This window comes from Dermacentor albipictus, unplaced genomic scaffold (genome assembly GCF_038994185.2).
Source record: "Dermacentor albipictus isolate Rhodes 1998 colony unplaced genomic scaffold, USDA_Dalb.pri_finalv2 scaffold_216, whole genome shotgun sequence".
Taxonomy (NCBI): Eukaryota; Metazoa; Arthropoda; class Arachnida; order Ixodida; family Ixodidae; genus Dermacentor; species Dermacentor albipictus.
The window spans coordinates 47501-57500 of NW_027225770.1; the positions used below are offsets into that span (position 1 = coordinate 47501).

General features: G+C 54.7%; 2 non-coding genes across 2 annotated transcripts; one reads left to right on the plus strand and one right to left on the minus strand.

Moving 5' to 3' along the window:
* Positions 1-261: 261 nt before the first annotated feature.
* Positions 262-2076, minus strand: LOC139053792 (small subunit ribosomal RNA). The gene has a single exon (XR_011510782.1). It is a non-coding gene; the product is annotated as a small subunit ribosomal RNA (ribosomal RNA).
* A 4896-nt stretch (positions 2077-6972) lies between these two features.
* On the plus strand, positions 6973-7164 carry LOC139053789 (U2 spliceosomal RNA). The gene has a single exon (XR_011510779.1). It is a non-coding gene; the product is annotated as a U2 spliceosomal RNA (small nuclear RNA).
* The last annotated feature ends 2836 nt before the right edge of the window (positions 7165-10000 follow it).

Sequence of the window (10000 nt, forward strand, 5' to 3'; positions counted from 1 at the left end):
AAAGCCCACCCAACAGTGTGCGTTACGCCGTTTCTACCCGCGGGCGCGGCCAAGCCAACCGTCCAAGGTTGCAGCCGGCGTCCACTGGGCGCAACAAATTTGGCACGGGGCGCCCTTCGAAATTCGGGCAATCCCCGGCATGTTCGGGTATAGCCGTCCCCGCGTCCAAGCGGGGCCAGCGGCGGAAAGCGTCGGGCGCAGCGAGCTGCTTCACCCACACGGGGTAGAAACAATGGCGCTCGTCACCCTCGAACAATCCGGTAATGATCCTTCCGCAGGTTCACCTACGGAAACCTTGTTACGACTTTTACTTCCTCTAAATGATCAAGTTTGGTCATCTTTCCAACAGACCGGCGCAACCGAAAGGCCGCGCCGGACATCGGTCCGAAGACCTCACTAAATCATTCAATCGGTAGTAGCGACGGGCGGTGTGTACAAAGGGCAGGGACGTAATCAACGCGAGCTTATGACTCGCGCTTACTGGGAATTCCTCGTTCAAGGGGAACAATTGCAAGCCCCTATCCCAATCACGAAAGAAGTTCCACGGGTTACCCAGTCTTTTCAGACAGGGATAAAGACACGCTGCTTCCTTCAGTGTAGCGCGCGTGCGGCCCCGGACATCTAAGGGCATCACAGACCTGTTATTGCTCTGTTTCGTGCGGCTAGGAGCCGCTTGTCCCTCTAAGAAGGTTGTAAGGTGCTGGGAACCCCGCACCTATTTAATAGGCTAGAGTCTCGTTCGTTATCGGAATTAACCAGACAAATCGCTCCACCAACTAAGAACGGCCATGCACCACCATCCACCGAATCAAGAAAGAGCTCTCAATCTGTCAATCCTCCCAGTGTCCGGGCCGGGTAAGTTTTCCCGTGTTGAGTCAAATTAAGCCGCAGGCTCCACTCCTGGTGGTGCCCTTCCGTCAATTCCTTTAAGTTTCAGCTTTGCAACCATACTTCCCCCGGAACCCAAACACTTTGGTTTCCCGGAAGCTGCCCGCCGAGTCATTTGAGTAACTCAGGCGGATCGCTGGTTGGCATCGTTTATGGTCAGAACTAGGGCGGTATCTGATCGCCTTCGAACCTCTGACTTTCGTTCTTGATCAAAGAAAACATTCTTGGCAAATGCTTTCGCAGTAGTTCGTCTTGCGACGGTCCAAGAATTTCACCTCTAGCGCCGCAATACGAATGCCCCCGTCTGTCCCTCTTAATCATTACCTCGTATTCCAAAAACCAACAGAACAGAAACGAGGTCTTGTTCTATTATTCCATGCAAGTTTATTCAGGCGACTCGCCTGCGTTGAGCACTCTAATTTTTTCAAAGTAAAAGCACCGGCCTTCTCGAGGCACACAATGAAGTGCACCAAGAAAGGACCGGCATGATGTTCAGTCCGAGCCGTCGCATCGGGTAGATGCACTACTCGTCTGGAACTGAGATCCAACTACGAGCTTTTTAACCGCAGCAGCTTTAGTATACGCTATTGGAGCTGGAATTACCGCGGCTGCTGGCACCAGACTTGCCCTCCAATTGATCCTCGTTAAAGGATTTAGAGTGTACTCATTTCAATTACGGGGCCTCAAAAGAGTCCCGTATTGTTATTTTTCGTCACTACCTCCCCGTGCCGGGAGTGGGTAATTTGCGCGCCTGCTGCCTTCCTTGGATGTGGTAGCCGTTTCTCAGGCTCCCTCTCCGGAATCGAACCCTGATTCTCCGTTACCCGTAACAACCATGGTAAGCAAGTAACCTACCATCGAAAGTTGATAAGGCAGACACTTGAAAGAAACGTCGCCGGCTCGTGGCCATGCGATCAGCACAAAGTTATCCAGAGTCACCACACAATACGGGCCGAAACCCGATCGATCTTGGTCTAATAAAAGCACCCGTCGCCCAAAGGGCTTCAGGCTCACTGCATGTATTAGCTCTAGAATTGCCACAGTTATCCAAGTAGGAAGAAACGATCTAAGGAACCATAACTGATTTAATGAGCCATTCGCGGTTTCGCCTTATTTCGGCATGTACTTAGACATGCATGGCTTAATCTTTGAGACAAGCATATGATTACTGGCAGGATCAACCAGGTAATCGTTCAACTGCGCGTCCCGCCTGTCAAGCAGGCCGGACGCCGTTTTTGCGATGCCGAGGCCACCTTCAGGCGCCCCAGCACGCTTCGTTCTTGCAAAGAGTAGCACTTTGCACAGTCCGAGACGACGGCGTTCGAGCTCGCTACGGCGCCCTCCCCGAAGGGCCGGGTATCGCCACGCGGCAAGAAGCACGCAACATTCTCGATAGACTGGTTGTGTCGACTCGATCACGGCTTGCGGTTTCTCTTGAGCCCGCAGCACAGGTGGACCGACCGACACTTGCAACGTAGCCGAGACGGCAAAGCCGCCAGGCGACGGGTCACGCCCGCGCCTTCGGCGCTTTCGCATTTGACTCGTCCGAGGACGATGCGGAACACAACTCGATATCGTGGAGAAAGCGTCGTCCGACAACCAGCCCCTAACGCATCAAGCGGATGAGGCTGCAGACGTCAGCTGTGGGATCCACGGGAGCGATACCGGGGACACGCTTGACGGGCACGAAGCCCGCCGCATATCAAACACCCAGGTCGCTTTTGGGGGCGACTGCTCTCTGGGACCCCCATATAATAGCAGCGATAAGTTCCCAAATCTCCATGGGGCCGTACTCGTGCCACTTTCGACGAGCGTTTGGCGAAAATCGTGCCGCCTCGCAGCGCCGCGAGCGAGATGGAAAGCTTACGTCGGCAGCGCAATGCCGAAGTCGTGAAAGCGCAGCGCGTCGACCGAATGCGCGAACGGCAATCTCTCGCCTATGGACAGCGCGGTTTCCAGAACAATCGCCTTTCTGTGCCCCTACGGGGCCGCACGCTAGCGCGGCCCTTTCGCCGTTTCCGAGCACGAGTGCGACCGGCGCGGGCGGCGTGCTCGACACCCCGGCTGACGCCGTTTCGGACTTTGTCTCTTCGCGCGCTCGCGCCAACGCCGCGGCAAAACGACGACCTCTGCGCGGTTCTTTCCCGGTTCCCGGCGTGCTATAGTGCAGCCAGCCGGACGGTGGCGACGACTCAGTCGCGGCCGTGCGGTGGCTTGTACGCCAAAGTTGCGTGACGGGCGTCGAGCTCCCGCCGCGGCCCGGCTCAGGTGGTTTCGGACTTCTGTCTCTTCCGAGCGCTCGCGTCGTCGTGGGCACGATTCTCGAGTGCGGAGCGGTGCGCGGACACCACCACGAACACGCGCAAGCCGAAAACGGCACTACGGTACAACGTCGGCCAGGGCGGTACGGCCCCCTTATATGAGCAGCGATAAGTGACCAGATCTCCACGGGGCCGTACTCGTGCGACAAGGCGGCGTACTGCGCCGAGCCGAGCGCCAATATTTGGCCTTGGCACGGCCGATTTGAGCTCTCGCGATCGCCGCGGTACCGCCGCTCACCGATTCAAGGCACGCTAGCGCGGCCCCTTCGCCATTTTTCGAGTAAGAGTGCGAAAAGCGCGCGCGGCGTGCTCGTCGCCCCGGCTGACGTAGTCTCGGACTTAGTCTCGCTCACGCCGCCCCGGCTGACGTCGTCTCGGACTTAGTCGCGCTCACACCGCCCCGGCTCACGTGGTTTCGGACTTTCGTCTCTTCCGAGCGCTCGCGTCGTCGTGGGCACGATTCTCGAGTGCGGAGCGGTGCGCGGACACCACCACGAACACGCGCAAGCCGAAAACGGCACTACGGTACAACGTCGGCCAGGGCGGTACGGCCCCTTATAAGAGCAGCGATAAGTGACCAGACCTCCACGGGGCCGTACTCGTGCGACAAGGCGGCGTACTGCGCCGAGCCGAGCGCCAATATTTGGCTTTGGCACGGCCGATTTGAGCTCTCGCGATCGCCGCGGTACCGCCGCTCACCGATTCAAGGCACGCTAGCGCGGCCCCTTCGCCATTTTTCGAGTAAGAGTGGGAAAAGCGCGCGCGGCGTGCTCGACGCCCCGGCTGACGTCGTCTCGGACTTGGTCGACGCCCCGGCTGACGTAGTCTCGGACTTAGTCTCGCTCACGCCGCCCCGGCTGACGTCGTCTCGGACTTAGTCGCGCTCACACCGCCCCGGCTCACGTGGTTTCGGACTTTCGTCTCTTCCGAGCGCTCGCGTCGTCGTGGGCACGATTCTCGAGTGCGGAGCGGTGCGCGGACACCACCACGAACACGCGCAAGCCGAAAACGGCACTACGGTACAACGTCGGCCAGGGCGGTACGGCCCCTTATAAGAGCAGCGATAAGTGACCAGACCTCCACGGGGCCGTACTCGTGCGACAAGGCGGCGTACTGCGCCGAGCCGAGCGCCAATATTTGGCTTTGGCACGGCCGATTTGAGCTCTCGCGATCGCCGCGGTACCGCCGCTCACCGATTCAAGGCACGCTAGCGCGGCCCCTTCGCCATTTTTCGAGTAAGAGTGGGAAAAGCGCGCGCGGCGTGCTCGACGCCCCGGCTGACGTCGTCTCGGACTTGGTCGACGCCCCGGCTGACGTAGTCTCGGACTTAGTCTCGCTCACGCCGCCCCGGCTGACGTCGTCTCGGACTTAGTCGCGCTCACACCGCCCCGGCTCACGTGGTTTCGGACTTGCGTCTCTTCCGAGCGCTCGCGTCGTCGTGGGCACGATTCTCGAGTGCGGAGCGGTGCGCGGACACCACCACGAACACGCGCAAGTCGAAAACGGCATTACGGTACAACGTCGGCCAGGGCGGTACGGCCCCTTATAAGAGCAGCGATAAGTGACCAGACCTCCACGGGGCCGTACTCGTGCGACAAGGCGGCGTACTGCGCCGAGCCGAGCGCCAATATTTGGCCTTGGCACGGCCGATTTGAGCTCTCGCGATCGCCGCGGTACCGCCGCTCACCGATTCAAGGCACGCTAGCGCGGCCCCTTCGCCATTTTTCGAGTAAGAGTGGGAAAAGCGACCGCGGCGTGCTCGACGCCCCGGCTGACGTCGTCTCGGACTTAGTCGACGCCCCGGCTGACGTAGTCTCGGACTTGGTCTCGCTCACGCCGCCCCGGCTGACGTAGTCTCGGACTTGGTCTCGCTCACGCCGCCCCGGCTGACGTCGTCTCGGACTTAGTCGCGCTCACACCGCCCCGGCTCACGTGGCTTCGGACTTGGTCTCTTCGAGCGCTCGCAGCCAGGTCGGGGCCGACGCCGACGTCTGCGTGGGGCTTCAACGATTCCCGGCGCGACGCAATGCAACTGCGCGCAGGATGCCAGCGACTCCGCCGTGGCCGTGCGGCGGTGTACACGCAGAAGTTTCGTGAAGGGGTATCGAGCTCCCGCCGCCCCGGCGGACGTGGTTTCGGACTTTAGCGCTCGCAGCGATCTCGCGGCGATCGCTGACGTCTGCGCGGTTTCAGGTGTGCTACGATGCAGCAGTCTGCCGCACGACAATTTACGGAAGCGAGTGCATTCCGCCCCGGCGGACGCGGCAGCGGACTTTGTGCCTGCGGGAGTGCTCTTGTTGCTGTAAAATTTGAACGGGTGCAGCTGCGCGAAGCAAGTGTACACATTTTCTCTCTCTCTCTCTCTCTCTCTGCCTCTGAGGCGACTGTAATTTTAATTTAAATGCAATTGGAGGCGGGAGCAACCTGATGAGAGTAGGCGGACTTCGGCACACCTTGTAGTTTAGAAATTGTTTTCAAGCTTTGAGGACATACACAATCGCGCCATCTGCTTTCCCCGTCTCTTTGGCACTTCATAGTGTGTGCAGCATGCTCTGCATTCCAAAGAAACGCGCCTGTTTCTCCCCCTCTCTCACGTTCTTCTTGTCTTTCTTGCTGCTCTTGTGAGAAGTTGCTATGCTCTTTACTCGCTGTAAAATAGAATGCTTGCGCGAGCCAACAACTTGCGTGTCTTTCTTTTTTTTTGTTGTTGTTGTTTTTTTCTCTCTTCCCAAGACGTTTCTGCCATTATTCACTAGCTCTCGTTCTTAGTATGCAACGGAGCGTTAGCTCGCGCCATCTACCTTTCTTTCTGTATGGCGAAGGCCGTAGGTTTTCCTAGTTCCGCACACAGATGGCGCGGATGCGTTTTCGCGCCAGTTTCGAACGACCTCGCTGTACACATGTTTCTCATTTAAAAGTTTCAAAGGGGCTTGCGAAAGGGCGTGGTCCTTTTTTCTTGCGCAAGGCTGAGCTTTCCAGCTGTGCTTAAGCTATGCTAGCATGTGTGCGTATGTGTGTGTGTGTGTGTGTGTGTGTGTGTGTGTGTGTGTGCGTGCGCGCGCGCGCGTGCGTGCGCGTGCATATGTGTGCGTGTGTGTGTATACACGCACACGGTAAAGATGATGGGGTAGCGCTATTTCTTTCTTTCTTTCTTTCTTTTTTAACAACACCTGTGCTCCACATGGCGATCTTCCTGCCCTCTATGTTTCCGGTTGGAAGGAGTGCGCAGCCTTTTCTATATTTATTTATTTTTTTTTTTTCATTCTCTTTCATTCGTACATGAGGCGCGCTACCTAATTCTAGCGGTCGAATCGACACGTTGCAATCCGTCCCGGCCTGTGCCGTATGAAAACTTTCAGTGGGCCTTGCGGTAAATAAAAGGAAATGAGGGAAATGCGCGTAGTGTATTACACTTGCGCACGGGCTTGAAACGAAGGCCTCAAAGAAAGCCGCCTTGAGCGGTCGCATTCAGACGGAAGTAAGCATTCCCCTTGCGCGTGTTTTCCGCTCGCCTGTTCCGTTTTCTACGAGGTTGCCTTCGTTGGTTTTGCCTTGCGAACAAGCTTGCGCTCGGGTCTCGTTTCTACGCGACGGCGTTTCGTTAACAGTGAAAGACTGAGGCGTCGCGAGTTGATTCGCGAGATAGAGAGCATAGAGTCTCTAGACGGGCTGGGTTTTATAAGATTGCCCACGCTGTTGCTGAGGTTACCAATGTCGCCAGGGCACCCACAAGGCAGTGGTACAATGGAGTGAAGTGAAAGACATCGCTTCTCGGCCTTTTGGCTAAGATCAAAGTGTAGTATCTGTTCTTATCAGCTTAATATCTGATACGGGTTCTATATGGACCCACGATATTAAACCTATTTTTGGAAGTTGGCGGAGTGCTTGAAGCCTGCTTCACCTCCGCCGCAGGTCGGCCCGGTATTGCACTACCTCCGGGATCGGCCCCCGCTCACTTAGGTGAGACTTCATTCAATCAAAATGAAGAACACAAGCTCGAAGCGAGCACTCACGTGACACGCACCATTCCCATACTATACGCAACGATGCCGGTGTTTCTGAACGATTGTCTGCTGTAATGAGCCACTTGGGGGGGGGGGGGGGGAAGGGTGATTAGCCGTGGGTTTTGCAATCAATGTAAGTCCCACTCAAAGCCAACACTGCATTTTGGAGTTCACTATCGCTTTGATCCGTAAACGACAGCAAGCTCGCCCTGCGAAAATCCGCTGCCCTAGTGGAAGAAAGGTTCCCTATGAAACAAAAATGGAGTGCCCGATTTCCGGCAACATTTTCGCTGCAGTGGGACCGAGCGCCTCGAAAACAAACTTGTCGTATGGCCAAGTGTGGCGAAATATATTCAAGGGTTCAGAGGTGCCTCAGCTTTCCAACCTGTATGTTATGAATACCTGTTGCTACCTTTTCGTCATCATCATCCTGCTGGCTACGACCACTGCAGGGCAAAGACCTCTCCCATTATTCTCCAAGCACCCCGGTCACGTGTAAGCCCGGTCACGGTCGCCGTCTAGTGCCTGCGCCCTTCCTAATCTAATCTGCCCTCCTAAATTTCCGCCACCCCGTGCTACGCTTCCCTTCTCTTGGAATTCAGTCGGTAACCCTTAATTGATGATCTTCCCCCCACATTGCATGCCCTGCGCACGCCCATTTCTTTTTCTTGGTTTAAACTAAGGTGTCATTAGCTCGCGTTTGTTCGCTCACCCCCCGAATCTGCTCTATTCTTATCCCCCGTAGCGCTACACCCATCATTCTTCTTTCCAAAGCTCGTCGCGTCGCCCTCAGTTACCCTTCGGTAATCCTTAAGGTCCTTCGTTGCGGCACTCGCGGCATCTTTCTCATTTAAATAAGGCTATTTCGTTCAGTTTTGGGGGAAAACTCAATGAGCTAGGCGCGATTGTGTCCCCGGCGCCGCTCTCAACAAGATGGCGGCGCCCAGGCTTTTTGCCTGGTGGTTCGGCTTGACGCAGAACACGCCTGCAGGGCAGTGAAGCCGCATTGAAGGGGCAACGAGCGGCGCAGTGAAGCGCATGCTCGGGCGAAAAACGCGAACATCAGCCAAAAATACAACCAAATGGCCAAATACGAATTTCCGTTATGGGAAATTGGAGTTCAGTTGGCGCGTTGCGCTCGCCTAAGGTAAAGAACATAAATGCGAGTGCCACATCAGCCAAGTCAATGCTGAGGATCGCGTATCATTTCTTATTTATTTTTCCCCTTGCCTCCTGGCCTGCGTGGCCCTAGCGCGCATGCCCACGAAAGTAATGCAATAAGGAAAACGCGAAATCATGCGGTGACGGCTGTATCATATCCATTGTGCGTGCTTTGTTCTTTTTGGACTACAGTGGTGTGCGTTATGAGAAAGTTTCAGTGACCAGCGAACCTATATTTAGAACCACATTTACGGTTACTGCTAACAAGCTGCGGGTAGGTGTTTTTTTTTTCTTTCTTTCTTTTTTTCGCTACCAACGATGGGTTATCGCAACCGCGATCGGTTGTGCTAGACGCGTTCTTGCCAAACGTTGGCTCTATACGCGACCCGTGACGCGTGGTCGGCACATTCAAGCAGTCCATTGCAAACCGTTCCAAGAAGAAGGATGCTAGCTCCACGTTCCGCCGGGAGCGCTAGTTCGAAGATTGTACTTTTAGACCCTCGAGGAAGCACCGCCATCCCACGTTTTCTATAACGCGCTAAGACTCAGAGCGACAGCGACCACTTGTCTTTGTCAATATCTCGGACACACTTTTTTTTTTTTCTTTAATCCAGATCGTCAGACGAGCCCGCGTTCACGCGCACTCGCTCTCTCCGATAAGCAGGGTAGCTCGGTTGGGGTGTTGTAGGGCCTCGCGCATGCGCTGCTGAGTTCGTCGCTTCGCCGGCCGGTCGACGCTGGCGCGGTACTGGTAATCAACTTCGACGGGCATGGTGAAACGTCACTGTGAAACGTCACGACTAGCAATGCAATGTGTTTGCGAGCAATCGGAGAAATGAGAGAGCCCCTGTAGATTAGTGGAAACGTTCCTCCAAGTATTACGTTTGCAATTTGCGCCTACGAACATGAACTAGACAAAGGAAATGATCTGTAGCCGCCTTCACTTCATAAAATTCCCGTACGAAGAAATTTGCGTGCGCACGTGATCTCCCGCATGAAACCAGACGATAGGTTAATTTTAGCCGTTCATTTCGATTTGCCGAATGTAAACCGGAACACTTTCTCCACGCGCTCTTGAGGTTTGAATGACAATCAATGACATGCTTTTTTTATATATTTTTGTTTGTTCTATCTGGAACCAAAAGAATTCAGAACGCCATTTCAATCTTAGATTCGATTCACGCCTTGCGTTACGTCACCCCTGGCATATCTGATGAACACGCTCTGCTGTTAAGCTTCATGATCACGGCATTAAAAGTCGCCACTTCCCGAACGTTTATCGAGCCGATGATGAACCGTATGCTGGATTCTTATTGTAATGAGTTTATAGAAAGTTTTATACTTCTATGGCTAGCTTCAAGGAAAGGAAAAACATCGCTCAGCATTGTATAACGCATAACAACAACAACGAAAAATCTGCAGGTTATTCATACTACAATGAGAACACTAGGAATACTGAAAAAGATGAAATCTAGACATGCTGCAAGGAGCCAACAAATGCAATTGAACCAACGAACTGAACTGCAATTATTTCATCAAGACATGCCCCGAAAAAACGTGGCCACTATCAATGCTCATTTCAAAGCTGTTTTTTTTTTTTTGTTTGTGACGGATAATAATTATCTT